Source organism: Prionailurus bengalensis, chromosome E4 (genome assembly GCF_016509475.1).
Source record: "Prionailurus bengalensis isolate Pbe53 chromosome E4, Fcat_Pben_1.1_paternal_pri, whole genome shotgun sequence".
NCBI lineage: Eukaryota > Metazoa > Chordata > Mammalia > Carnivora > Felidae > Prionailurus > Prionailurus bengalensis.
In genome coordinates, this window is record NC_057360.1 from 63,425,001 (window position 1) to 63,451,035 (window position 26,035).

Sequence of the window (26,035 nt, forward strand, 5' to 3'; positions counted from 1 at the left end):
CGCCCAGCGGGCCGGCACGCCGTCCCCCACTGCCAGCGCCCGGCGGGCCTGGCCAGGAGGGCCCCGGAGCGGCGCAAAAGGTCGGCCGGCTGCGTTGGCCGGGAATCGAACCCGGGTCAACTGCTTGGAAGGCAGCTATGCTCACCACTATACCACCAACGCTGCACGGCCCGGGCCGGCCCGACGCGGCCGGCCCAGGGTGCGCTCCGGCGCCTTCTCGCCTTGGCGCTCTCTCGCCGCTGCCGCTGCCGCCGCCGCCCGGCGCATCCCTGCCCCGACGTCCCGCCCGGCCGCAGCTCTGCCCGGCCACCACGGGCTCCGGCCACCACGGGCTCCGGCCGCCCGGCGCCCCAGCCTCGCCCCTCCGACTCAGCTGCGCCGGCCGGTCGCCGGGCACGCCCGCCCGTCCGCCCGCCCTGCGCCCCGCGCCCGGCGCCCGGCGCCCACCGCCGCCCGCCTCTGGAGGGCGCTCTGGCCGCCTGGCCGCTCTCGGGCCCTCGGAGGCCGGCTGGGGAGCCCCGCCACGTCCCCGGCCCGGCGTCTTCCGCGTCCTCCGCGGCCCGCAGCTAGCGGCCCGGCCCGGCCCGGCCCGGCCTGGCCGGGCGCGGGAAGGAGCAGAGGGGGCGGGTGCCAGGCCACACCACCTCCCGCATCCAGACGGGACCGGACCCATCTGCCTCCCACCCGAGCGACACCCACGGCGGCTGTGCGGCTGGGCGGCACGTCGCCGAGGAGCTCGCCGTGGCTGCCGCGGGGACCGACCACACGAGGCCCCGGCTGCGCGGTGGCGACCCAGCGTCCGGCCTCGAGCCACGCAAAGGGCTGGGGCCGGTGGACGGTGGGCAGGCCGGGCACGCGCCGCCGGCCGGACGACGGACGGCCGAGAAGAAGCGCCCCTGCCCCTCGGGAGCAAGAGGTGGGACCCAGAGCTGCGCAGGCCACCAAAAAGGGCGTCTTGCCTCCCCGTCGGGGAATCGAACCCCGGTCTCCCGCGTGACAGGCGGGGATACTCACCACTATACTAACGAGGACGGCGGCGGCCGGCCACCCGGGCGCCCGACCCCTCTCCGGCTGCCTCCCCACGCCTGCCCCTGCCTGCCCTCGACGCCCTGCCCTGCACGGGCGCCCGGCACGGGCCACGCCCCACCCGACCCCAGCCCCGCTTCGGCCCCCTCTCCCGCACGGCAGCCCCCGGCCCCGACTCGGAGTCCGCCCGGACCCGGGGCCCACACACGGACCGGACGGCGCTCAGTACTCCCAACGAGCGCTGCCTCTCTCTCGTCTGCCAGGCGGGCATCGCGCCGGGAGAAAAGGCCCCAGACGGCAAGCGGGGCGGCGAGGGCGAGGGCGAGGGCGACGGCGACGGCGAGGGCGAGGCAGGCGGGGTGGGGAGCAGGGCAAGGGGCGCCGACGCTGGACGGGGCCTGCAGGGAGCTGGGGGTGGGGGTGCGACAGCGACGGGAGCCGCGCTGGCGGCGGCGGCGGCGGCGGCGGCGGCGGCGGCGGCGAGGCGGCTGGCCGTGCTCCTCCGGGGCCGCCGCGCGTGTCTCGCCCCTTGCGCACGCACACAGCCGCCAGCCGGGCGCCATGTCGGCCAAGGACACCAGCGTTAGCGCCGCGTCCCAGCCAGGCCAGCGGCGACGCGCCCACACCCGCCGTCAGGATGGCCGAGCGGTCTAAGGCGCTGCGTTCAGGTCGCAGTCTCCCCTGGAGGCGTGGGTTCGAATCCCACTCCTGACACGCCCACCTTTTGGCCCGCCCCACACAGCAGCCACGCCACCGGGGCCTGGACCACACCCTCTCGCGGCCGCGGCCCGCCCCGCACCCGAGCACACGCTGCCCGGGACCGAGCTCCAGCCCCTCCACCCTCGCCGCCTCGGGCTCTGAGCGCGCGCGCGCACGCGGGCGCGCGCGGGCGCACACACACGCACTCCCCCGCGCCTCGAGCGCCTTTCCCACACCCGCAGGCTTCGCTGACTTCGCACCTGCGTCTTTCTGGAGGCTCTTTGGTCCTCCTTCTCGTCTATTCCCGCCCCTGCCCTCCTCACCCCGGCACTCGCGAACCAGCCCAGGCTGCAAAGCTCCCCGCGCTTCCCGCTCCCACTTGTGGCCGCTGGACAGCGCCTGGCCCTTCCAGCCAGCCGTCCGCTTCCGCCGCCACCGGGAACACGCACCCACCCCACCGTCACCCCGTGCTTTTCCCCCGGCCCTAGTCCATTCTCTCCACACCCTCCCGAGGCGGCCCACACGATTCTCCACCTAGGGGCCTTCCCCTGGCCACACCTACCTGCCTGCCTGTCTGCCTCCCGGGAGCCATACAGCGCAGCCGGCTGCTGGCCAGCCGGCGGCGCGGACCCCTCCCTTCTGTGGGCCTGGCTCACGAGTCCAAGCCGGGAAGGTGGCTGCAGGGAGCAGTGAGCGGAAGCCCTAGACCCCCAGGCCATCCAGCCGGGCACCACAGCGCATCTCCTGGCTCGGGGAGGCCGCCGCCGCCGGCCGGCCACTCCGCCCCAGCGTTCCGCCCGGATCCAAGACCGCCCTCCTGCCTCCCAACCTGCCAAGGCACCGAGCCGGACCCCTAGGGAGAGGCTCCGGCCAGCGCGCTCAGGCCTTTGCTCTCTTGGCCCGAGACGCACTCAGAGGCGCAGGCGGCGCTACCTGGCCTCTAACTCCGACAGACGCCGGCGCGAGCGCAAACACACACACACACACACACACACACACACACACACACAGACACAAAGACACACAGCCCACCCGGCCCCGCCCCCTGCCCCCGGCCCCGGCCCCTGGCCCCATGGCTCCACACACGAGAGGTCCGTTCCCCACCCCTTCCGCCGGGACACACACTGCACGCGCGAGAAAACCATCCGCCAAACGGACTCTGGCTCGGGGCTGGGAGTAGCTGAAGGCAAGGTCCCTCGCCTGCCGGCACCGGCCACAAATGGCTCCGGCTGTTTGGGGATCGGGCGCTGGCCAGGCTGGGTCCAGCTCCTGGCTGCCTCTGGGGACACGGGCAGGCTGTGGCGGCGGCCCCGGACGAGGGACAAAGCACGGGATGAGCCCAGTCCGCCTCCGTGCCTTCCTCTGCCCGGACGTCCGAGCCGGGCCGCGCCGCGCCGCGCCCTAGGGGCTGGCTCTCCGCGTGCCTGGAGCCTGTCTTGCAGACCGCCCGCCTCCTGCTCCCACGGAGCAGACGCTCACGCTCACGCTCACGCTCACGCTCACTACTGGCGGGGACCGGCAACGGAGGCGGCCGGCGCCGCTGGGGAAGCCCTCTGTGGCCCACGTCCGTGGGTGCATGGGTGGTTCAGTGGTAGAATTCTCGCCTGCCACGCGGGAGGCCCGGGTTCGATTCCCGGCCCATGCAACGCGCCATCCCCTTTTGGCCCCCGCAGCGCCAACTGCGCGCTCCGCTTCGAAGCCTCTCTCCCACCTTCAGAGCACCTGGCCAAAGCCACCTCTGCTCCTCTCTGGGGGTCCGTCCCCGCCCCTGCCGCACATTCCCTTCCTCCTCCGTGGCTCGCTCGCCCTGGGGACAAAACTCCGCCCGCCCCGGAGCCAAGGGCCCGTCCGCGCCCGCCCACACACCTGCCTTGCCCTTCTTCTCTTTAACGACGCTCGCCTCGCTCCAGTCTCCCGATTCACTGCAAGGAACGCATCCACGCACCAACTCGCGCTGCCACCCACACGCTCCTCCCTTTCCCTCGGCACCACCTCGCACCGCCGCCCCTCCCACCAGCCACCCCCTCCCGACACACACACACACACACACACACACACACACACACACGCAAAAGCAAGGACTCCGAGGAAACTTCCCGCGGGCACGGGAAGCACCCGGAGACCCACGGCCGCCGCGACTCCTCCGCACCGCTGCAGGGGGCTTGTGCGGTTGAAGCGAGTGTGCCCCAGCAGGTGTGCGCGGCGCACCGGCTGACCGCTTGGCCTCGAGAGGGGACACCTCTGATCACAGAGCAAATCCCCGGCGGACAGGGGTGTCCAAATTGGGGCGGGAAGGAGACTGAGGTGTGCGATGGACCTTGGGAGGCATCCACAGAAGAGGACGGATACAGACAGGGGTGGACAGAAGGACGGACGGCGCCTAGGATGGAAGGACCGACGGGTCCTGCAAGTGGAATGACAAGTTGGCGACAAGTGCGCCCAGTCCCCCGGGGTGCGTCGACCGCCGCCCACCTGCCTGGCTGCTGGGTTGTCTTCCCCCGGGGCTCCCACGGCACCTCCCCGCTGTCTCACCTCCAGTGCCCCGGGGGGGGGGGGGTGGGTGGGTCCGGGCCGTGCCCGGATGCCTCTTCCCTCCTCCACCTCCCGGGCACGGCGGTCGGACTCTGCGCTCCCATCGGCGCCCAAGACCGGCGTGCCCCTGGGGTCCGCTCTCCGTCGCCGGGGAGAGACGCAGCCAGCCAGGTCGTGGCGCTCCCGCCCCGGCGTGGGGCAGGGAAGCCGCCCGAGAGGTCGCAGGCCCGAGGGGGGCTGCTCGGCCAGGTGACGGGACTCAGGGCTGCGCGTGGCTCACCTGACCCACGCGCCCAGCACCGCCACCGCGGGCACCTCACGAGGGAGGACAGGATGGCTCGTCAGCCCGGCCAGCTAGGAGCGCCACCGGAGGGGGCGGTGGGGGTCCGAGCACACTCGGGGGGCAGGGGCGCCTGCGCACACTGGTGGTCCCGGCGGGGGACAGAGGCCGCCCCGGCCACTCGCGTCTCGGGCTGTGGAAGCGAAGGTGCCAGGCGAGCGTGTGCGCGGGTGGGGGCGAAGGGGAGAGGCGAGGCCGAGGGCCTCCGGTGGGCCAGCCAGGCCAAAAGGCTCGGACGGGCCGAGGTGGCAGGGCGAGGCTGGGGCTGCCCGTCGGGGCGTGGCAGGTGGCCTTGTGTGCACCCCTCCATCGTGGCGGCGGGGCCCGCGACAAGCTAGCCAGCTCGGCCTGGCGTGCTGGCGTGGGCTAAAAGGGGGTGGTGCGGGTGCACTGGGGCCGGGGCGGTGGGTGGCTCGGCTCGGCCGGCCGGGAGGGCAGGCCCCGGAGGGCCAGAGGAAGAAGAAAGGCTTCCCTGACCGGGAATCGAACCCGGGCCGCGGCGGTGAGAGCGCCGAATCCTAACCACTAGACCACCAGGGAGCGACAGGCTGCGCGCCTGGCCTGCACCCCCTGGACCCAGCGCCTCCATTCCCCCCACGCGGCTCCGCTTGGGCCCCGAGGCCCCTGCCTCTGCACGTCCAGCCGCCCGCGGGCCCCACGCAGTCCACCCGGACCGCTGGCAGCACCCGCAAAACGCTGCGCGCCGGCCGCCCTCGCACCCGCACGCCGCCTCGGGCCACGTGCCCAGCGCCCAGCGCCCAGCGCCCAGCGGGCCGGCACGCCGTCCCCCACTGCCAGCGCCCGGCGGGCCTGGCCAGGAGGGCCCCGGAGCGGCGCAAAAGGTCGGCCGGCTGCGTTGGCCGGGAATCGAACCCGGGTCAACTGCTTGGAAGGCAGCTATGCTCACCACTATACCACCAACGCTGCACGGCCCGGGCCGGCCCGACGCGGCCGGCCCAGGGTGCGCTCCGGCGCCTTCTCGCCTTGGCGCTCTCTCGCCGCTGCCGCTGCCGCCGCCGCCCGGCGCATCCCTGCCCCGACGTCCCGCCCGGCCGCAGCTCTGCCCGGCCACCACGGGCTCCGGCCACCACGGGCTCCGGCCGCCCGGCGCCCCAGCCTCGCCCCTCCGACTCAGCTGCGCCGGCCGGTCGCCGGGCACGCCCGCCCGTCCGCCCGCCCTGCGCCCCGCGCCCGGCGCCCGGCGCCCACCGCCGCCCGCCTCTGGAGGGCGCTCTGGCCGCCTGGCCGCTCTCGGGCCCTCGGAGGCCGGCTGGGGAGCCCCGCCACGTCCCCGGCCCGGCGTCTTCCGCGTCCTCCGCGGCCCGCAGCTAGCGGCCCGGCCCGGCCCGGCCCGGCCTGGCCGGGCGCGGGAAGGAGCAGAGGGGGCGGGTGCCAGGCCACACCACCTCCCGCATCCAGACGGGACCGGACCCATCTGCCTCCCACGGCGGCTGTGCGGCTGGGCGGCACGTCGCCGAGGAGCTCGCCGTGGCTGCCGCGGGGACCGACCACACGAGGCCCCGGCTGCGCGGTGGCGACCCAGCGTCCGGCCTCGAGCCACGCAAAGGGCTGGGGCCGGTGGACGGTGGGCAGGCCGGGCACGCGCCGCCGGCCGGACGACGGACGGCCGAGAAGAAGCGCCCCTGCCCCTCGGGAGCAAGAGGTGGGACCCAGAGCTGCGCAGGCCACCAAAAAGGGCGTCTTGCCTCCCCGTCGGGGAATCGAACCCCGGTCTCCCGCGTGACAGGCGGGGATACTCACCACTATACTAACGAGGACGGCGGCGGCCGGCCACCCGGGCGCCCGACCCCTCTCCGGCTGCCTCCCCACGCCTGCCCCTGCCTGCCGCCCTCGACTCCCTGCCCTGCACGGGCGCCCGGCACGGGCCACCCCCTTCCCGACTCCTCCCCCCCCCCCCCCCCGGTTTCTGTCCCCTCCCCCGCACGGCATCCTGGCCCAGACTCGGAGGGGACCCAGATCCCCTCACGCAGGGGTTTGGCGCTCGGTACTTCCTGCACGCTGCCTCTTTGCGCAAAGCGGGCATCGCGCCGGAAAGAGGTCGCGGTGTGTGGATGAAGGGTGGCAGTGGTGTTCGTTCCGGGGCGGCGGAACCAGCGGTGGCAGAGGTGGAATCCTCCCTGCGGCGCTTACTGTGTCCCACGGGAGTGGTGGTTTGGGGGAATGGGAGAACTGAGACCGACCGTGGAATCCGAACCTGGATGTGAAAAGCAAATTCTCGCCAAGTCCCTTCATTGGGACCATCAGGCAATGAAGGTGAGAGAGCACGCAGATACAGGTGGAGCCGGTGAGGAAGATCCAACCTCAAGCAGGTGGGAACCTGTGCATCACACGGGAGGACGGAGTGGACTTCTCGTGTGCGTGTTTTTCCAGTTGCGTGACTGATACCCTCCGTCATATGACCGAGCGGCCGGCGTGTTACCCAGAAGTACGGTCCTCCCCCTCCTCTCCCCACCCCTGTCCCTCATTCCTCTTGCCCGCCACCAAGATTTCACGTTTACTAGTTTCCCGTTCCGGCCTTACCTTACACCTAGCCAGGATCTTCCCGTTCCTTCTCACCAGCTCGGTACCCTTCTTCTATGGGTGCTCTCCAAGGTGAATCGCACACTCCTGCGTTGTGTGCAACCTGTATCCCAGTGCGACGTTCATTACATTAAAACTATTTAATACATCTTCCTTATACTAGCTTGTCTTGACTTCTTTAGTTTTTCCTTTCTCTGAAGACCTTTTATTTTGATTTTTTTCCCTTTTTGAGAACTCTTCCCTTTTGCCAATCTTTTTCACACCATTTGATTCCCCCCCTCCCCCCAAGGCGTCCTGGCTATATTGCAAACAGTGCCTCATATTGTTTCTGATCCTGGGAAATCCGTTCTGTGCTCTGTATTTTCTGTATTTTCTTCCTAGGCTTTTAGCTGCTGGTCATATGGGAAAGCTGGCTTTCGTTTCAGTACCCATGTATTCTCTGAAGCTACTGGGCTTTCTTCCTTAGTACAGGACGTGGATCCTCAGAGCCTGGTAAGAAAATATATGGGTGGGAAAAAGCCCTTCGGGTCTGTTGACTCAGCCATCTGCCATGACCCCTGTACCTCTAGGTAACTTGGCCTGTGAATTTTTATAAAATCTTTTGAGTCAACTGAAGATGTATCCCTGAGGGACCAGTGTGTTTCAGTCATATCTGCTTTGTTGTCTAGCAGAGAAATGGCATGCTAATATTTTCTACTTCGTGAAGATGACTTTGATCTGGTTTTACAAGCAGCTGAAGTTTCCACCTGTTTACATCTAGAAGACTAACTATATGCGGTGTACCTGTACTCGTGTTTTTCTGAGCCTAAGTCTGTGCAATGAACGATCTGTGTTTCTCTAGCCAGGAATTTCTGAGTCACGGTATCTACCCCTGGAAATGGCAGAGGGTTTCGCCAAATGCCCACAGGCTCTACAAAATTCTGAAAATTTACCTGTTCTTAGAATTTCATCCAACCAGTCAAATTACGTTCATTACTAACACTTATTTTCTTGATTCAAAGTAACTTGCAGATTGGTTTCGATGTAAAACATTTTAGTTGTATCAAAACCGCAATGAGATACCACCTCACACCTGTCAGAATGGCTCACATTAAAAACTCAGGCAACAACAGGTGTTGGGTAGGATGCAGAGAAAGAGGGTCTCTTTTGCACTGCTGGTGGAAATGCAAACTGGTGCAGCCACTCTGGAAAACAGTACGGAGGTTCCTCAAAAAATGAAAAATAGAACTACCCTACGACCCAGCCATTGCACTACTAGGTATTTATCCAAGGGATACAGGTGTGCTGTTTCAAAGGGGCACATGCACCCCCATGTTTATAGCAGCGCTATCGACAATAGTCAAAGTATGGAAAGAGCCCAAATGTCCATCGATGGATGAATGGAGAAAGAAGATGTGGTATATCTATACAATGGAGTATTACTCGGCAATCAGAAAGAATGAAATCTTGCCATTTACAACTATGTGGGTGGAACTGGAGGGTATTATGCTAAGCGAAATTAGTCAGAGGAAGACAAAAATCATATGACTTCACTCATATGAGGACTTTAAGAGACAAAACAGATGAGCATAAGGGAAGGAAAGTAAAAATAATACCAAAACAGGGAGGGGGACAAATCATAAGAGGCTCTTAAATATAGAAAACAAACAGGGTTACTGGAGGGGTTGTGGGAGGGGGGATGAGCTAAATGGGTAAGGGGCATTAAGGAATCTACTCCTGAAATCATTGTGGCACTATCTGCTAACTAATTTGGATGTAAAAGTTAAAAATTAATTAATTAAAAAATTTATTAAATTTAAAAATGTTTAAGAAAAAATGTAGTTTTACTTATTATAAATTACTAAATTCTCTACCGAGAGCCAGGGCCCATTGGCGATATTTTTGAACCACAATTGTGAGTGGAGGGAGGAGAACTGGGGGAAGTGTTCAACCTAGTCTGTATGTCCGGTCTCCAGAGGTTGTCTTCCCTCCCCCTTGGAATATTCGCTATTACTTGAGAATCACATTCAGGAAGAGCTTTGAAGATCACTGCCCTTTTGAAGTTACGTTTTTAAATAAACGCTCGGCATCTGGGTTTTATAATTCAGAGAGAGGTAATGTAAGTGGGTTTCATAGAAGTTTAGCGAAGTAAGAACATCAGGCTGATGTCCCAAGCAGGGATGTCAGTTCAAATCAGCAGCAAGCTGTTTCCCCAGCACTCATTAATCCCTGCTTAGTCCTCCACTCCATCCCGCCATTCTCCATTTCCTCCGGTGGTGAATCGGGTCTTAACTCAGGTCCAGATCTCCACTTGGGGAGAAAGAGGACGTCGCTTCCCGCTGATGCTAAGAGATTGGGAAGAAAGGAAGCAAGGATTCAACTGTTGTATGACAGGGATGGTTTACTGTTCTGGCTTTTAGAATCACATAACTTGGAACCTACTTGCAATCTCAAGATGAAGAAACGAACCCAGATGGCGGAACGCTAGTGTTGGGTTAATGGTCTACACATACATAGGATGTGCGAAATTTTGCTAGGGATTGTGGGTAGTCTCTGTGGCGCAATCGGTTAGCGCGTTCGGCTGTTAACCGAAAGGTTGGTGGTTCGATCCCACCCAGGGACGCCTGAAGTGATAGCCTCGCTTTTTTTTTTCCTTCATTTTAAAAATCAGAGTTCCATTTCCAATCCAAAATTCCGCGAATTACTTGTCTACTAAGAGAGATTCTCCGAGTGCCACATCTTAGGATCGGGAGCTTTCTATGGAGAAACTAGGTACCTGTACTTCCCTTTCCTCTAAAATCAAAACCTTTTTCGAGCTGCTTTTTTTGCAGAATTCCACAGCAAGTGGGCCTTTGCAAATGAGCACTGCTAGTACAGAAAACAGTTAAGGCTCTTTTGAGTTCAGTTAATTCTTGTAGCAGATGGCAAGCACCTGGAGAAACCCAATGATCTCTGGCCGCGTTTAAAAGGAATTAAAGTTTCATTTCCTGCATTAATGTGCTCTCACGTTTATCCTGCTACTTACTTAGAACTGACACTGCTCTTAGATATAAGGCTGCAGTGAAGGTCCTAGAAATAAACCTTCAAGGCTCTGACTGGGGCTCCAACGCTTCTCGTTTCATATTGTGCTCTTTTGGTGATCTTGTTGACTTTCAAATTTGTGTCTCCAGAACCTCTCTGAGTTCTAAACCTACCCACGCCTCCACCTGCCTGCTTCACATGACCCGTTGCCCTCAGGGTTATCCTCTCCCAAGCTGAGTTCACCTTCTCCTCATCCCCGAGGCATGAGAGTCTTTTCCAGTGTTTCCTCTCTTAGTGAATGGCATTACCACCACCTTTAGGGAAACAAGCCAGATGGGAAGGGGACTTTCCTTCAAGTCTTTTTCCCTCACCCAGCAAATCCATCCGTCATCGAGTTCTTCCAATTTAACTTCTCTGCCTTCCATTCCTGTTAGCCCACTGCCAGGTTCCCTCGGGGACTGGACCCGGGTCACCTTGAGAAGTCCTGTTATAGTACAAGGTATGTGTTGCCAGGACTCCTGTCTGTGTGTTCTCATGCCAGGAATTCCTGTGAGCTGGACTTTCCCCTCAGCCAAAGCTGACTTTTTTTTCCCATCTCTCAGATGCCCTTCTTAGCTCAGAAGTCCGCAGACAGGAAGACCACGGAAACGAAACTGTCGGCTAAATCAAACTTTCTCCCTGAAGGCTTTTCGAAAAACACAAAATCCTGGCTTGTCCCCAGTCTCTAAATATGTACCTGTTATTCATCTATTTATTCATGCACACATACATTCATTCAACAAACATATTGACAACTCTTACATGCCAGGCACTCTGTAAAGAGCTGTAAATAAAATGATGAGTGAGAAAACAGATACAGTTACCATACTTTTTCAGTTCATAACCTACTTTCTGAAATTCCTACCAAGATCAGTTTGATCCAGCTGTGCCCCCTGGGGGAATTTCCAGAACAAATGGGGGCACCATAGTCCCTAAATCTTTCTCCTGCCATTTACAAAGCTATAGAGGCTCCAAGGCTATTCTATGTACTCGCCCCATATTGGCCGAAAGAACTTGGCTTCTGGAATCATCCAAATCCGTTGTACTGCCAGGTTTTCAGACTCAGGAGAGCAGGGCAGGGTCTCTGACTGCCTAGAGTTGAGCTCCCCAAAGTGCTGCACCCAGGAGTTGGCAGTTAACCCAAGAGTACAGTCTGGTGTTCGGCCACAAATTATTCAATAGGAAATGCCAGCCCATGGACTCTGCCTGATCTTTGTAATGAGTTAGACTTTCTGCTGTTAGGTTAAAGCTTGGTGGTTCACAGTCCACCCAGAGACTACTGTCCTTTGAGCCACAAACATGCTTCCTTTGCCTGCAGAACTCCATGTTTCCCCTCTCTTCATAAGCTCCTTATCTCATTTCTTAGTTGTTCCTGCTATACCTGAGGCCCCGTGAGTAGTTTCTTCTTGGTCAAAAGACTTTTGAGTGAAAGAATAAGTTATCCGGCCCCCACATCTCCAACATACAGTGTTGGGACAGGCATGGGTCAACCTCTGTTGACACTCCCATTAGAAAGAGAGAAATTGAAGACCACTGGTCCGCATCAACTCTGACATCCAGTCAGATTCATGTGGCCAGTTCCTTGATTAAGCCCCATTACTACTCCCTGGGAATTCCTCACTTCTGCTTCCTGAATTCTGCTTACTTTTCCAGAGGAATAGTCGGTGTTCACAGCTGATCATTTGCTCAGCCTGCTTCCTGCTCATAGGAGTTTGCAGGTCCAAAGGCTTCTTTCAATTTTGTACTGCCTCTGTCCCTTTTGGTCCAAGCTGATATACTTCCTTTAAAAGCTTGAAGAGTTTCTTATAAATATATCAATATATACTTCACTTATTAGGCAAAGCCACACTCACAAATCTCTTTGAGATCAGCCCTTTTCTACATTGGGCCCCTGGTAAGGTTGCTGTGGGTCAATGTCCTTAAGATCCTTAAAAGCCTTCTTAACAGGAAGGTCTCTGAGGCAAGCCCTTAAGATTCATAAAAGGCCTTCTTTCTTTTTGAAAAAGTCTAGGAGGCATTCCTTCGATCTTCTTGAGGTGTTAATAAAGACTTCTGTAGATACAGATTTAGGTTCCTCTTTCCCCTGGACCATGTTTCCTGACAGCACCTGGGTTTGATCTCCTTGGCTCCTCTTTCTTCCTGAAGCATTTGCTGGATGGAAACTGTCCCAAGCCTTACATTTTGTCCAAATTTCAGCTGAAAACTGAATACTCAGTCCTTACTTCATGTCTCCTTTCTAGTGTTTCATTATAAGCAGTGTAGAGGAGGAAAAATTCTTGGTTCTTTTAGCTATAAGGTACTCCCCCAGATTCTGATTCAATGATGTGTAGACTCATAAACAGTTTAGAATTCCTTTATCCAGGAAGTCAAAGCTAGCATGTAGTTTTGACAGATTCTGTAGTTTCCTTCCCAGACTCTTTCTTTGGCATGAGTTTGGCTATATTTCTGGCCTCCTAGCTCCCCTTTGGTTATTCCCTTTATCTGAGTCTGGTTGTTAATTCTCATAAATCTATGACCACCCAGTGATCTCTCAATTAATTCCTTTTCTGCTTCATTTGCTAAAGTTTATTTATGCAGTTTCTATCCAAGACCACTAATATTTAGACATTAGTAACAGAAAAATATGGGTATCTGAAATAGGTGAAAGGGCTTTGTTGGTTGGAAAGCAGGCAAGATATTTTGAATACTCTGGAAAGGGAGTCTAACAACCGGAGAACTGCTGTGTAGCGGTGAAGGGTCATCTGTTGCCATCTGGGAATCTACATTGCTAATGACTTAGGACTTTGTCACAGGTGTGAGAAATTTAAAGTCTCAGAAAGTCTCCTTTTAAAACAGTCTTAAAAAAAGAGAATGGTGTAATCAGTCCCCTACATGTTCAATTTATGGCACCGTTTAAAATGAAGAGACTTTAGTGACCTCCAAAAGGTATATGTAAAACTGTTTGGCTTTGTTTCCTTTTTTTGGTGTTTTTTTTTTTTCTTCTTGAGAGAGAGAAAGAGAGAGCTCACACAAGTGGGGGAGGGGCAGAGAGGGGAAAGAAAGAGTCCCAAGCAGGCTCCACGCTGTCCGTGAAAAGCCTCACGTGGGGTTCCATCTCAGGAACCCGTGAGATCATGACCTGAGCCTAAATCAAGAGTCAGATGCTTAACTGACTGAGCCACCCAGGCACCCCTCACCTTGTTTCTTTTTTTTTTTTTAACACTTTAGTATTTAACATACAACCAACTGCCCATGTTTAAAATATATAATAAAGGAGCACCTGGGTGGCTCAGTTGGTTGAGTGTCCAACTTCGGCTCAGGTCATGATCTCATGGTTCTTGGGTTTGAGCCACATTGGGCTCTGTGCTGACAGCTCAGAGCCTGGAGCCTGCTTCCAATTCTGTGTCTCTCTCTCTCTCTCTCTGTTTCTTCCCTGCTTGTTCTCTGTCTCTCTCAAAAATAAACAAACATTGAATAAATAAATAAAAATAAATAAATAAAATATACAGTGTGATGTTTTGACATATGTATGTACTACTGAAGCCATGATTACAATCAAAATAATGAGCGTACCCATCATCCCCAGAAGTGTCCTTATAGCCCTTGATAATTCCCCCCTTCTGCCTTTTGCTAAGTCACGTCCCCACTGACCTGCGCATCTCGAGCGATTACGGATCTGCTTATTGCCACTGTAGATTAGTTGGCATTTTCTAGATTTTACATAAATGGGGTCATACCGAAGGCCCTCTTTTTCCTTTGGTATCACGAATCTTGTTAATTTTAGTCATTCTAGAACACATGTGGTGTTAACTCCATACCCACTAAGATTGCTGTCACTTTAAATACAACAACAACAATAGAAAATAGAAAGTGTTGGCAGGAAGGAGAAATGAGGACCACCAAACATTGCTGGTGAGAATGTAAATGACCCCACGATTTTACTTACTAGGTATATACCCAGAGTAATTAAAACCAGGGGCACCGAGGGGCGCCTGGGTGTCTCAGGTGGTTTGAGCCTCGTGTCAGGCTCTGTGCTGACAGCTCAGAGCCTGGAGCCTGCTTCAGATGCTGTGTCTCCCTCTCTCTCTATCCCTCCTCGGTTCTTTCCCCCTGTTCTGTCTCTGCCTCTCAAAAAATAAATACACGTTAAAAAAAAAAAAAACAAAAAAAAAACCTAGATACTCAAACTAGTCCTTGCATGTGAATGTTCACAGCGCCACTACTCACAGCAGCCAAGAGGGAGAAACAACCAAAAGTTCCATCAGTGGGTGAATGTATAAACATGTCGCATATACACACAATGAAATGTTAATCAGCCATAAAAAGGAATGGAATTAACATTTAAATGATACATGTCGCAGCTGGAAGGAACTCCAACCACAAGCTAAGTAAAAGAAGCCACAGACAGAATGTTACCTGTTGTATGATTTCGTGTAAATGAAATATCCCGAATAGATAAGTCCATAGGAACAGAAAGCAAGATGATGGCTTCCAGGAGGAGCGTGTATCGAGGAGTAATTGCTTCATGGATGTGGGGCTTTATTTTGGGATGATGAATATGTTTTAGAACGAGATAGTTAAGGTAGTTACACAAAGTTACTTAGTACATTAACAATGTACTGAATAGTTCTGTAACTGGATAGTTCCACTCTAAAATAGTTAAACTTATATGCATTCCACTTAAAAAAAAAAAAAAAAAAAAAAAACTCAGCCGCAGAGTCCCTGAAGTCCAATGGTCAGCTGGTTTGACCATAAATCAATATATTGGTGGTTCGAGTCCCCTGGGGGAGGTGTGTTGGTAACCTGCTATTCTCCAGCCCTGCTGTTGCTCTGTCAGAACGGACTTTTTCTTTTTAATTCATCCCTCTTATGTGACCGGATGAAAGCAACTTTGCACTATACGCAGAGAGAGCAGAGGCAAAGGCAAAAGTGCTCTGAAGAAGCAACTATCCTACACTGAAGCCTAACCAAGGCAGATCTCTCTTCTGTGTGTTTAGTATAAGGCATCACCTTCTAGGATGTTTAATTATATGTGTCTACCTGACTGGGTCATGGGGTGCCCAGATATTTGGTCAAACATTATTTGGAGTGTTTCTTTTTTTTTGTTTTTCATTTTTTTTTAATTTATTTTTGAGAGAGAGAGAGATGGGGAGGGACACAGACAGAGGGACACAGAATCGGAAGCAGGCTCCATGTGGTCAGCACAGAGCCCAACGCTGGGCTCGAACTCACGAACGTGAGATCATGACCTGAGCCGAAGTCAGAGGCCTAACCCACTGAGCCACCCAGGTGCCCCTGGAGTGTTTCTGTGCGGATGTTTTTGGATGGAATTAACATTTAAGTCAGTAGACTGAGTAAAGCTTATTGCCCTGGCTAATGTGGGTGGGCCTCATCCAATCAGATGAGACAACTCCTCCTGCCAGACTGCCTTTGAACTAGGATATTGAGTTTTTCCTGCTTATGGACTTGGACTGCAACACCAGCTCTTCCTGGGTCTCGAGCGTACTGGCCTTGGTCTTTGGACTTGAACTACACCAGCAGCTTCCCTAGTTCTCAGGCCTTCAGACTCCAACTGGACCCACCAACTCTCCTGGGCCTCCAGCTTGCCAGCTCACTTTGCAGACCTCGACACTCCATGATCATGTGATCTTCAGATACAGAAACATATATAGATATAGATAAAGATACAGATATACATGTGGGTACAGGTATAGATATCGATATACACACAGACATAGATACAAATATACGTGTGGATGTCGATCTCCGATTGGTTCTGTGTCTCTGAAGAACTCTGATACACCACGCAAGCAGGTGCTTTCTTCTCCCTCCTCTCATTAACTCCTAGCAGAAGATCTGAGGGTTCCTCAAATTACAAGAAACAGAAACAACTTTATAATTTCTTTTTTTTTAATTGGAAACATGCTACTGAATACAATTTTAAGGAGAAACTGCATACCTGTTACCTGCTAGCCCACTACCTTAATCCACACGCGGGCTGCTTGAGCTGCTGAGGCGAAAATACCCCCCAAAGAACTTGGCAGTGTCCTCACCAGAGGGAGAGCCACAGAGGTTAAAACAGAAAGGACCGTACGTTCCACAGATATGGTGGGTAGAAAAGGTTCTGGGCTTATTTCCAAGGGTGCTGTGGGGTGGGGCCGTGGGAAAGGTTCCTGGTTGGGGGAATGGAGGAAGATGACTTAGTTTGGGGGAGCATGACTTTAGATCCTCCCAGTGGTGGGTAAGGAGCTGAGAGCTCTGTTGGGGGTGGGCCTGGAAGGAATACAAAAGGGAATAGCCCAAAAGACCCTCCATTAGTGCCTCATATTTGTGATTGCGGGGAACAGTACAAATGGAGGGCCACATACCATATGTCTAGATGTTTTAAATTGATCAATTAAGCTCATAAGCAGTAACATACAATAAGAGCTTTCCATCTACATTGACAAAAATATTTTCTTAAGGACCTGTGGGTCCAGATTTGCATTTAGAATTGTGAGACTCGTCATAGTTCTGCCTGACCACCGTGGCCCAGGAAAGACCCTCTCCTCTCAATTCTAGCTCCTTCCTGCACTGAGAGGGGTCCTGTGCAGGTGTGTGGGCACCAGGATCTGTTCAAACCCCTGCAAACAACCTTCCTTTGGCCACCTGTCGAGCCTTACTTGCACGCACCGGAGGCTAATCCACTTCCACCACGCGGGTGGGGGAGAGGGGCGCCCTAACCAAACGTCAGCCGTTTGTGCAGGTCATTCTAGGTCCCAAATAACAGAGCTAGGCCGGGGAGAGGGGTGCGGCTTCCGGTGGGCATGTCCCCTTGGCCCTGAATGTTCCTCCCTCTGCACCGGGGAGGGCCATAATCGGAGAAGATCAGGAACAGGATCCTTTTTGGGGGGTGAGGGAGCAAAAGAGAGACATGGGTTTCCTCAATCAACCACGGGGAATCTAGAAGTGAGAGAGGCACAAACATTTTAGGAATGAAGAGGGGGAAAAAAGAAAAACACGAGCGAGCCCTGTGGTCAGAGGGAGTCGGTGACAAAAATGTAGGAAAAAGTGTCCTCTTCCCTGGCTTGACTTGTGACAGTCTTTTTTGCAACTTTTCTGCCACTAAAGTTTCCTGCCACCCTCTGACCCACGTGGCAGTCGCTGCATCCAGCACCACACACTCCCCTACAGAGCATTCTCCAGACGTTTCTAAAGGCCCCTAACAGGTGGCTGCATCATTCTTAAGATCTTATTCTAGGAGTTGCTGCTCAGGTGCCCCAAACACCTCTCCCTGGTGGTCTAGTGGCTAGGATTCGGCGCTTTCACCGCCGCGGCCCGGGTTCGATTCCCAGTCAGGGAAGCTGGTCTCGCCTTCCTTACTCTTTTTTCTTTTTTTTTTTTTTTTTCCTTTCTGTCCACCGCTGACATTTTGCTACTGTTACGGCTCTTGAGCCTGGTTACCCCCAAGGCCGGTTGCACGCAGCCTTGCAGGCCAGCCAGTGCTCCCGTGGCTCCCCACTCCTGCCCGCCAAGGCCAAGCTCAGGGATCCCCGGAATAAGACGATGCCTCGCAAAATCTGCCTGCCTCTCAAGCTTTTCCCAGGTGATCCTGAAATCAGTGCTGAGAACAAAGTCACCAGGGAGCCAAAGACTGGTGTCATATGAGTTGCTATTCATCTTTGCATTATAGTTCCTGTCTTACAGGTAAAATGAACTAATCAACATATAGAAATGTATTCTTGCCCTTACAAAAGACCAAACGGCCCCAGATCTGGTAAAATCACCTGAGCTGTCTACACCTCTCGCATGTACCTTAGGGTTTCAATGAACAGGGAAAAAATTACATCCATTACTAAAACCGTCCTATGCCAATCAAACCGTAATAGATGTGGGTCTATTTGATAGAACTCGTTTCATGTAGAAATTTTCTTAGATGGAAAAAACAAATCCATAATTCCCAATAGAGTGAGGCAGAGGCGAGTTTGGCTAGGCTTAGAGAAATTTTTCATTCTTCACATACACCCCGTGTACCCCATTCCCGTGATATTGACACACCTCGGGACAGGATGGCATGTGAGGTGCGCGCACGTGAGCCTTGGTCAAAACCGAGTTGTTGGCCGCAACAGCAGAATGTCGGTGGTGATCAGAAAGAAAACAGGCTTCCCTGACCGGGAATCGAACCCGGGCCGCGGCGGTGAAAGCGCCGAATCCTAGCCACTAGACCACCAGGGAGCGGCGCTCAGCAAACGTTAAGTAGCGCCTCCTGGAAAAGGAGCTTAGGACTGATTCTGTCTCTTGGAATTCGGGGGGGATGTCCGGGAAATGTCCTTGAAATTTTAAACAACCTTTAAATGTGGGTTTTGTAACAGAGTCCACCGGAACTAGGGCGCCTGCGTATGAGCAGAGAAGATACCAGCAACATTCGTGTCCACCTTCCTCGTGGCGCATTTGTACCTAGCATTTGCTACCTTTGATGAACACAGAATTCGGGATGGACCCACCGCCGCAATGGGAGTTCAGAGACTTAAGGCGAGTGCACAGTAAGCACGTCGTCTTGGTGACAGAATAAACTGACCTGCCAGCCCCGAGGCCACGCTTTCCATTCCAAGCAGAATTTGCTTCACACGCAATAAGAAGGTGATGGCGTTCTAAGCAAAAAGACCAAAGACCAAATAATCCTATCATATCCTTTCTTCCCTTACTTCCTGTATTAGCCAACTGCTTAGGGGGGAAAGGATGACACAGAAGGAAAGGTGAAGACAGCACAAGCCAGAGTTCCTTTTCCTTCCAGTCCTTCCTTCCATATCAGCAAGCTGAAGGCAGACAATGGCGGTAGGATGGGCATATTCAGGAGTAAAATAAAAACAGTTGAGTTAAGTCTGTGCAACATGTTCTGGGAATGCGGGGACAGGGGACCCCTCTTATACTGCCGGTGGGAATGCCAACTGGGGCAGCCACTCTGGGAAACAGTATGGAGGTTCCTCAAAAAGTTAAAAATAGAACTACCCTAAGACCCAGCAATTACACTACTAGGTATTTACCCAAGGGATACAAAAATACAGATTTGAATGGGCACATGCACCCCCATGTTAATAGCACTATCAACAACTGTGGAAATTATGGAAATTTCCAAATTATGGAAACAGCCCAAATGTCCATCGACAGATGAATGGATAAAAAAGATGTGAGATATGTGATATATATGTGTATGTATATATATATATATATATATATATATATATGAACAATGGATTATTAGTCATCAAAAAAATGAAATCTTGCCATTTGCAAGGATGTGGATGGAGCTAGAATGTATTATGCTAAGTGAAATAAGTTAGAGAAAGACAAATACCGTAGGTTTTCACTCATATGTGGAATTTAAGAAACAAAACGGATGAACATAAGGGACAAGAGGGGAAAAAAAGAGAGGAAGGCAAACCATAAGAGAATCTTAAATACGGAGAACAAACTGAGGGTTGCTGAAGGGAAGGTGGGGGGGGATGAGCTAATTGGGTGATGGGTACTAAGGAGGGCCTTGTGATGAGCACTGCGTATTGTATGTAAGTGATGCATCACTAAATTCTACTTCTGAAACCAATATTGCACCATATATTAACTAACTAGAATTGAAATACATTTTTTTTTAATTTATGTGCATGATTCTGGTGATTCTGCCTATGAGTTAAATGCTTTTGAATTTGCACTGCCAACTAAAACCAAATCCGGACTTAGTTAAGGAGAGACTTCTCAAAAAAGACTACCACAGGGGCGCCTGGGTGGCGCAGTCGGTTAAGCGTCTGACTTCAGCCAGGTCATGATCTCGCGGTCCGTGAGTTCAAGCCCCGCGTCGGGCTCTGGGCTGATGGCTCAGAGCCTGGAGCCTGTTTCCGATTCTCTCTCTCTCTCTCTCTCTCTGCCCCTCCCCCGTTCATGCTCTGTCTCTCTCTGTCCCAAAAATAAATAAACATTGGAAAAAAAAATTAAAAAAAAAAAAGACTACCACAATAGAGAGAATGCTCCAATCTCAGAAATCTGCAAATATCTCAAAATCAAACAGCAAAGGGCATTTCTGTCATAGGGTGAGGTAAGCAGAGCTTAGCAGAAACTTTTAAGGGGAAGTTGAGGCAGCAAGGGAGAGTGAACAGAACATGATGATGCTACAGTTTCCCAGGAAATGTGTTTCCCTTTGGTCACCCGATTGTCAGGATCAGCTAGTAAATGGGACATGTTCTGCATAGGGGTGCCTGCTCAATCTTGGGGACACGTCAAAGTCCAAGGACCTATGGGGAGGAGAGAAGCTTGACTCTAGGAGCTCAAGATAAAGCAGAAGAGGGGCGCCTGGGTGGCTCAGTCGGTTAAGTGTCCAACTTCAGTTTAGGCCATGATCTCCTGGTGTGTGAGTTCGGGTCCTGCGTTGGGCTCTGTGCTGACAGCTCAGAGCCTGGAGCCCGTTTTGGATTCTGTCTCCTCCAACTCTCTCTGCCCCTCCCATGCTCATGCCCTGTCTCTCAATAATAAATAAATGTTAAAAAATTTTTAAGAAAAAACCAGATAAAGTAGAGGATAAGAAATGGGCCTTGTACAATATAAAGATGACAGGTAACATTTGTGCGAATTATTTTAATTTTTCCTCACACAGAACGACATTAAATAGCAAGTAAAAACGACACCATGACAAGTTGGGAGGGAGGCCATGGAAGAAAGGGAAAAGCTTTATATTTCCCTACCTTTCACAGCCCTTTTCCTGATGCTTTCTGCACAAGGCCTAAGAGCTCAGGAAGCCCAGGCTACAACTCCCAGCCAGGCGTCGGGCTGGACCCTGGACCCGGTTAATCGCTCTTTTTGCTTCGCCTGTAGGATAGACGCCAACAGAGGGCTCCTTGCGATCGCCTACTGCCCTCTCCGCCAGCAGGAGCCAGGCAGGCAGGCCTCTGGCCTGAGCCCGCGGTTGGATTTTGCTGACCCACCGCTTCTGCAAGGCCAAGCCTCTGCTCTGCTCTGCCCACTCCCACACGTGGGCCCCACACCCCCCAGGCCACCTCTTCGTCCCCAGTGGGAAGAGGGGCTGTCTATGACCACCTTCCACCACCTTGTGGACTTGGGAGGGGGAGGGGTGGAAAGCCCGCAGTGTTTCTGGCATTTCCACCTTGTGTGACTCCTATGCTGGTCTCTCACTCTCTCCGGCCGCCAGCTGGGGACTGGATGCTGGTGGTCACCAGGGAGCTATGGCACAAGAGCAAACAAAGCCCTGTAGGTAGCTGGACCCAGAGCAGAAGGAAGATATAGAGAACCGATTTGATGAAAAGTGCCATTTCCTTCCTCATTAGTATAGTGGTGATTTATTCCCATCCGTCATAGAAGAATAGGACCTAATTCACCGTTCATTTAACCAATCTGTTACCACATCACTTTGGCTTATTCATCTTATTTCCTGGCTCACAAATAAAATCAAGCAGTGAGTTACCATAGAGAAATACATTCCTATTTTGCAAGAAATCCAAAGGGATGAAGTGTGACTTTCCCGACTTCGCAAGTCCAGGAAGTGCATTACATGACTCTGGGCTTCCCTATACGGTACCCTGAGCGCCTGGTGACGGCCACCAGTGGAAAGACCAAAAATGTAAAATTATTGGGCTGCCTAGAACTGTAATTGTAACTATTTTTAGGACTTCAAAGTGAGAGAGGTTTTATCATTAATAATGCTGTGCGTCTATTGGCATAACCTTTCTAGATTTAGCAGATTCTGAAGTACGGTGCACGTGTCAGCGTGAAAGTTTAATCACAAATCAGTGATTCTCCACGGGGCGGGGGCGGGGCTCCTACTTGAAGGACATCTTCAATCTTCACAGCCTCCCTGCCCCTCAGGTGTCAATGGACCCAGCAGCCGGATGTTGGATGCTGTGCTTTGTTTCTTTTGAGAATTACAGTTAGGGAGACTAGGAGCTCACTGCCATTCTTCATTTACACTTTTGAGTAAATGATCAGCATTTTTACTTTAAAATTTTTTAATGTTTTATTTTATTTTTTGAGAGAGAGAGAGAGAGAGATCGAGCAGAGGAGGGGGGCAGAGTGAGAGGGAGAGAGAGAGAATCCCAAGCTTGAGTCAGACACTTAGCCAACTAAGCCACCCAGGGCGACCCTAAAAGTTTTTGTACTGTTTATTTACTTATTTTGAGAGAGCGTGCGCGTGAGCACAAGCAAGGGTGGGACAGAGCTAGAGGGAGAGAGAAAGAATCCCAAGCCGGCTCTGTGCTGCCAGCACGGAACCCAATGCGGGGCTTGAACCCACAAACCACAAGATCATGACCTGAGCTGAGACCAAGGGTTGGGCGTTTAAGCAACTGAGCCACCCAGGCACCCCTACCTTTAAAATATATTTCAGGGGCACCTGGGTGGCTCAGTCGGTTAAGCGTCCGACTTCAGCTCAGGTCATGTCCTCACCGTCCATGAGTTCGAGCCCCGCGTCGGGCTCTGTGCTGACAGCTCAGAGCCTGGAGCCGGCCTCAGATCCTGTGTCTGTGTCTCCCTCTCTCTCTGACCCTCCCTCGTTCATGCTCTGTCTCTCTCTGTCTCAAAAATAAATAAACATTAAAAAATTAAAAAAAAATAAGATATGTTTCAGAAAGAAGTAATGAAACTAGCTTACAGAAGAGGTTGCCGAGAAGCTGTTACCGTCAGGCGGAGGGCTGGTGGATGGGAATTCCCTCCCCCGCCCTGGCACCCCCCTCCCTCAGTCCAAGGGAAGGGTCCCTTCAAGCCAGCACAGGGTCCAGCCTAATTCTCGACCTGGGTCTCAACTCTGGGTAAAAGAAAGAGTGGCTTTCAGCTGGAGTGGGGCTTTGGGAGACACGAAGCAAAGTGCTGGGCTCCCGAAGGTGGTGGTGATGATTTCCGCGTCCGGCTTTTGCAATCACCCGAGTCCGTCCTGTTACCAGGCTCTGGATCACAGTGCCGGGCCCCGGGCGGTGGCGAGGGCCGGTGCTGGGCCCAGCAGGGCCGAGCGTGAAGTACAGCCTTCCCTCTCTGCGGCGAGCGCCTGAACAAGACAAGACCTACCTGGGAAGCCCTGCCCGCGACCGCACGTGGCACCGTCGGCGGCCACCTTCAGCTTTGAACTCAGGGCGGCGGGTGCGATCCTGTCCCTGGACGACCTTTTCTGAGGTGACCATCCTGTAACCTCATCCCGAGTTGCCCTGCCCCCTACGTTTCAACCTGCCTTCGTTCGTTCTCCAACTTTCTGAGTCTTAGTTTTGGTCTCTGCCGAGAGCCCCAACTCCTTCCTGGCCCCGAGTGAAAGAGAGAGAAGGTGCTAGCATCTGTCTGACTTAATAGTCAGTGTTATAAAATAATGCGGCCCCGCCCAAATGCGTGGGCAATGTGATACTGTGACATAACGAGAAATGTATACTTTGGTCTTCGTCCCAGGCTCCGGGCTAGAGCTCCTAAAACTCTTGTAATTTCCTAAGAAAGAAAAATGCTAGGAAAACAAAAAAACCTGCTTCGGATTCTGTGTCTCCCTCTCTCTCTGCCCCTCCCCTGCTTGTTCACTCTCTGTCTCTCTCTCTCTCTCTCCCAAAAATAACCAAACATTAAAAAACAATTCTTTTTAAAGGTGCTAGGAGCATCTTTTGTTCTAACATTTGCTCTTTGACCTGGTTCCTGTCACAGAGCTCCTAAATCCCTTGGAATTTCCTGGAGAGGCATGTGTCATGTTTTAAGGGGGTGATTCTTGGTGGGCTCCTGGATAGTCTCAGGATGGGGGTCCAGTCACCAGAAAAACCATTGTGATTAAAAGTTTGGACATTTCAGTGACACCCTCCCCCCCCCCCCCCCCCCCACCACTCTGGAGAGAGGCTGGAGACTGAGTTAATAATGGGTCATGCCTCCTTGATGAAGTCTGCAAAAGATCCCTTAGGTAGGGTGTTCAGGGAGCTTGGGGAACACAGGGAGGGCCCGGAAAGGGCAACAAAGCCCCTATCTATGCCCCTTCTCCCGCACCCCGCCCTATGCATCTCTTCTGTCAGCCTATTCCTGAGTTGCATCCTTTTATAATAAAGGGACACTCTGGTAAGCAACCTGTTTTCCTTAGTTCAGTGAGTCATTCTAGCACATTGTCAAATCCCAGAAGGAGGTGGTGGGAACCTCCGATTTGTAGCTGGTTGGTCAGAAGCACAGGTGACAGCGTGCCCTTGTGATATGTACCTGAAGGGGGGCAAGGGGTGTCAGGTGGGACCGAGCCCTTAACCTGGGGGATCTGACGCTGTGTCTGCGATCATGGTGTCAGAATTGAGCTGCTGTCCCAGGCTGGGCGTGGGGAGGCCTCCCACCCAGGTGGGGAGCGGACAGGAAGTGTTTGAGCAGAAATGAGACTCACAGGAGGAAAGACATAGGAAAGAGAAAACGGAGTTTTCCCGCCTAAGTGCCTTCTAAGTTGCGTGCTGGGCGAACATCAAGTGTATTTGTATTGTTTCGAATAGAAGCTGGCTTTCCCTACCCTGGCCAAGTCCGTCACCTGTCCCTTCCCACCTGTAGTTACCGCACGTCGCCAGCGCGGCCAGCATCTGCGGGGCAGACTGCGACTCTCCACCACGGCGACACCTGCCGGGGCCCGCTGGGCCGGGGGCTCCCCGGGGAGGCGCGCTCGGGTTCACCGCCGCCGGCCGGCCAGCGGCTCCCAGCCGCAGAGCTCCAAGGCGGATTTCCAGGCTCCCGCTGCCGGCCAGTTTCCGTAGTGTAGTGGTTATCACGTTCGCCTCACACGCGAAAGGTCCCCGGTTCGAAACCGGGCGGAAACAACCGTACATTTTTTTTTTTTTTTTTTTTTTACAAACCCCCACCCCCGTCGGGAGTCCTGCGGAGGAATCCGCCGAGCCCGCGGGGACACTACCGGCGCCCGGGAGCCGGAGGCGGGTGGGCAGGTGGCTCGGCCCCGCGCGGGTCAGCAGGCGCCGCCGCAGCCCTTCGGCGCGCTCCGCTGCGGGGTCCTTTTCCGGCCGGGAAAGGGAGAGCGTTCTTGGCTGCTCAGTGAGCGAAGCCCCTCGGTTCCTTTGCGGACCCCCGATGAGCAGGTTGCGCTTCGGCCTCTGCTCGGTTCCGCCCCCTCCGGCCGGGGCCGCGGCGGTCGCACCTCCCGCGGAAAATCTGCCAAAGCTGTGCGGGGACCCAGCCAGTGCTTGGCGACGGTCCGGCTCTCGGCTCTCGGGTGCCGGGATCCAGGAGCCGGGCCCCCAGCCCAACCTGCCTTCACTGGGCTCCCTCCCCCGTGCCCGCTGCCCCCACCCCGCCGGTTCTCAGTCGACGACAGCGATCTCCTCCCTCCCTCTTCTCTGCCCCTCCCCACGGGGATCCTAAGGCCCTCGGTTCTCAACCAGGTGAAAACGAGACATTTTCTTCTCGTTAAAGAGTTATGCTCGCAATCCAACCCCTCCCTCGGACACCTCACCAGAGAAGACAGAGGAGTAGCAAATGCTCACACGAAAAGGTGTTCGACGTGGTTAACCAGAGAAACGCAAATCAAAAACACGCTGGGATTTCACTAGGCGCTGTTATTAACGCCTGCCGTATCAGGCTGTCCAGGACGCAGAGGAATCGATACACTCATACGTGTTGGTATGAATGTAAAAGCCCACTTTGCAGTTTCTTTGAAAGTTAAACTGCTAAAATACGACTGAGCCATTCCAATCCTCGGTATTTACCAAGCAAAAAGAAAATAAATGCCCATACGAAGGCTTGTCTACAAATGTTCATAGCAGCTTTATCTGTAATAGCCAGACACTGGAAACAACCCAAATGCCAATGAGCAGATGAAGGTAAATTGTGGTATCCCCATGCAAAGGAATACTCCTCAAAAAGGAGTGAACTAGTGATACAACATGGACCTCAAAATAATTATGCCGA

General features: G+C 54.2%; 11 non-coding genes across 11 annotated transcripts; 5 read left to right on the forward strand and 6 right to left on the reverse strand.

The window, feature by feature from the left end:
* Positions 1-90: 90 nt before the first annotated feature.
* Positions 91-162, reverse strand: TRNAG-UCC. Its single transcript has one exon. It is a non-coding gene; the product is annotated as a tRNA-Gly (tRNA).
* Positions 163-959: 797 nt separating this feature from the next.
* On the reverse strand, positions 960-1,031 carry TRNAD-GUC. The gene has a single exon. It is a non-coding gene; the product is annotated as a tRNA-Asp (tRNA).
* A 626-nt stretch (positions 1,032-1,657) lies between these two features.
* TRNAL-CAG lies at positions 1,658-1,740 on the forward strand. Its single transcript has one exon. It is a non-coding gene; the product is annotated as a tRNA-Leu (tRNA).
* A 1,559-nt stretch (positions 1,741-3,299) lies between these two features.
* Positions 3,300-3,370, forward strand: TRNAG-GCC. Its single transcript has one exon. It is a non-coding gene; the product is annotated as a tRNA-Gly (tRNA).
* A 1,695-nt stretch (positions 3,371-5,065) lies between these two features.
* On the reverse strand, positions 5,066-5,137 carry TRNAE-CUC. The gene has a single exon. It is a non-coding gene; the product is annotated as a tRNA-Glu (tRNA).
* Positions 5,138-5,449: 312 nt separating this feature from the next.
* On the reverse strand, positions 5,450-5,521 carry TRNAG-UCC. The gene has a single exon. It is a non-coding gene; the product is annotated as a tRNA-Gly (tRNA).
* A 782-nt stretch (positions 5,522-6,303) lies between these two features.
* TRNAD-GUC lies at positions 6,304-6,375 on the reverse strand. Its single transcript has one exon. It is a non-coding gene; the product is annotated as a tRNA-Asp (tRNA).
* A 3,291-nt stretch (positions 6,376-9,666) lies between these two features.
* TRNAN-GUU lies at positions 9,667-9,740 on the forward strand. Its single transcript has one exon. It is a non-coding gene; the product is annotated as a tRNA-Asn (tRNA).
* A 7,686-nt stretch (positions 9,741-17,426) lies between these two features.
* On the forward strand, positions 17,427-17,498 carry TRNAE-UUC. The gene has a single exon. It is a non-coding gene; the product is annotated as a tRNA-Glu (tRNA).
* Positions 17,499-18,298: 800 nt separating this feature from the next.
* On the reverse strand, positions 18,299-18,370 carry TRNAE-UUC. The gene has a single exon. It is a non-coding gene; the product is annotated as a tRNA-Glu (tRNA).
* A 6,490-nt stretch (positions 18,371-24,860) lies between these two features.
* TRNAV-CAC lies at positions 24,861-24,933 on the forward strand. Its single transcript has one exon. It is a non-coding gene; the product is annotated as a tRNA-Val (tRNA).
* The last annotated feature ends 1,102 nt before the right edge of the window (positions 24,934-26,035 follow it).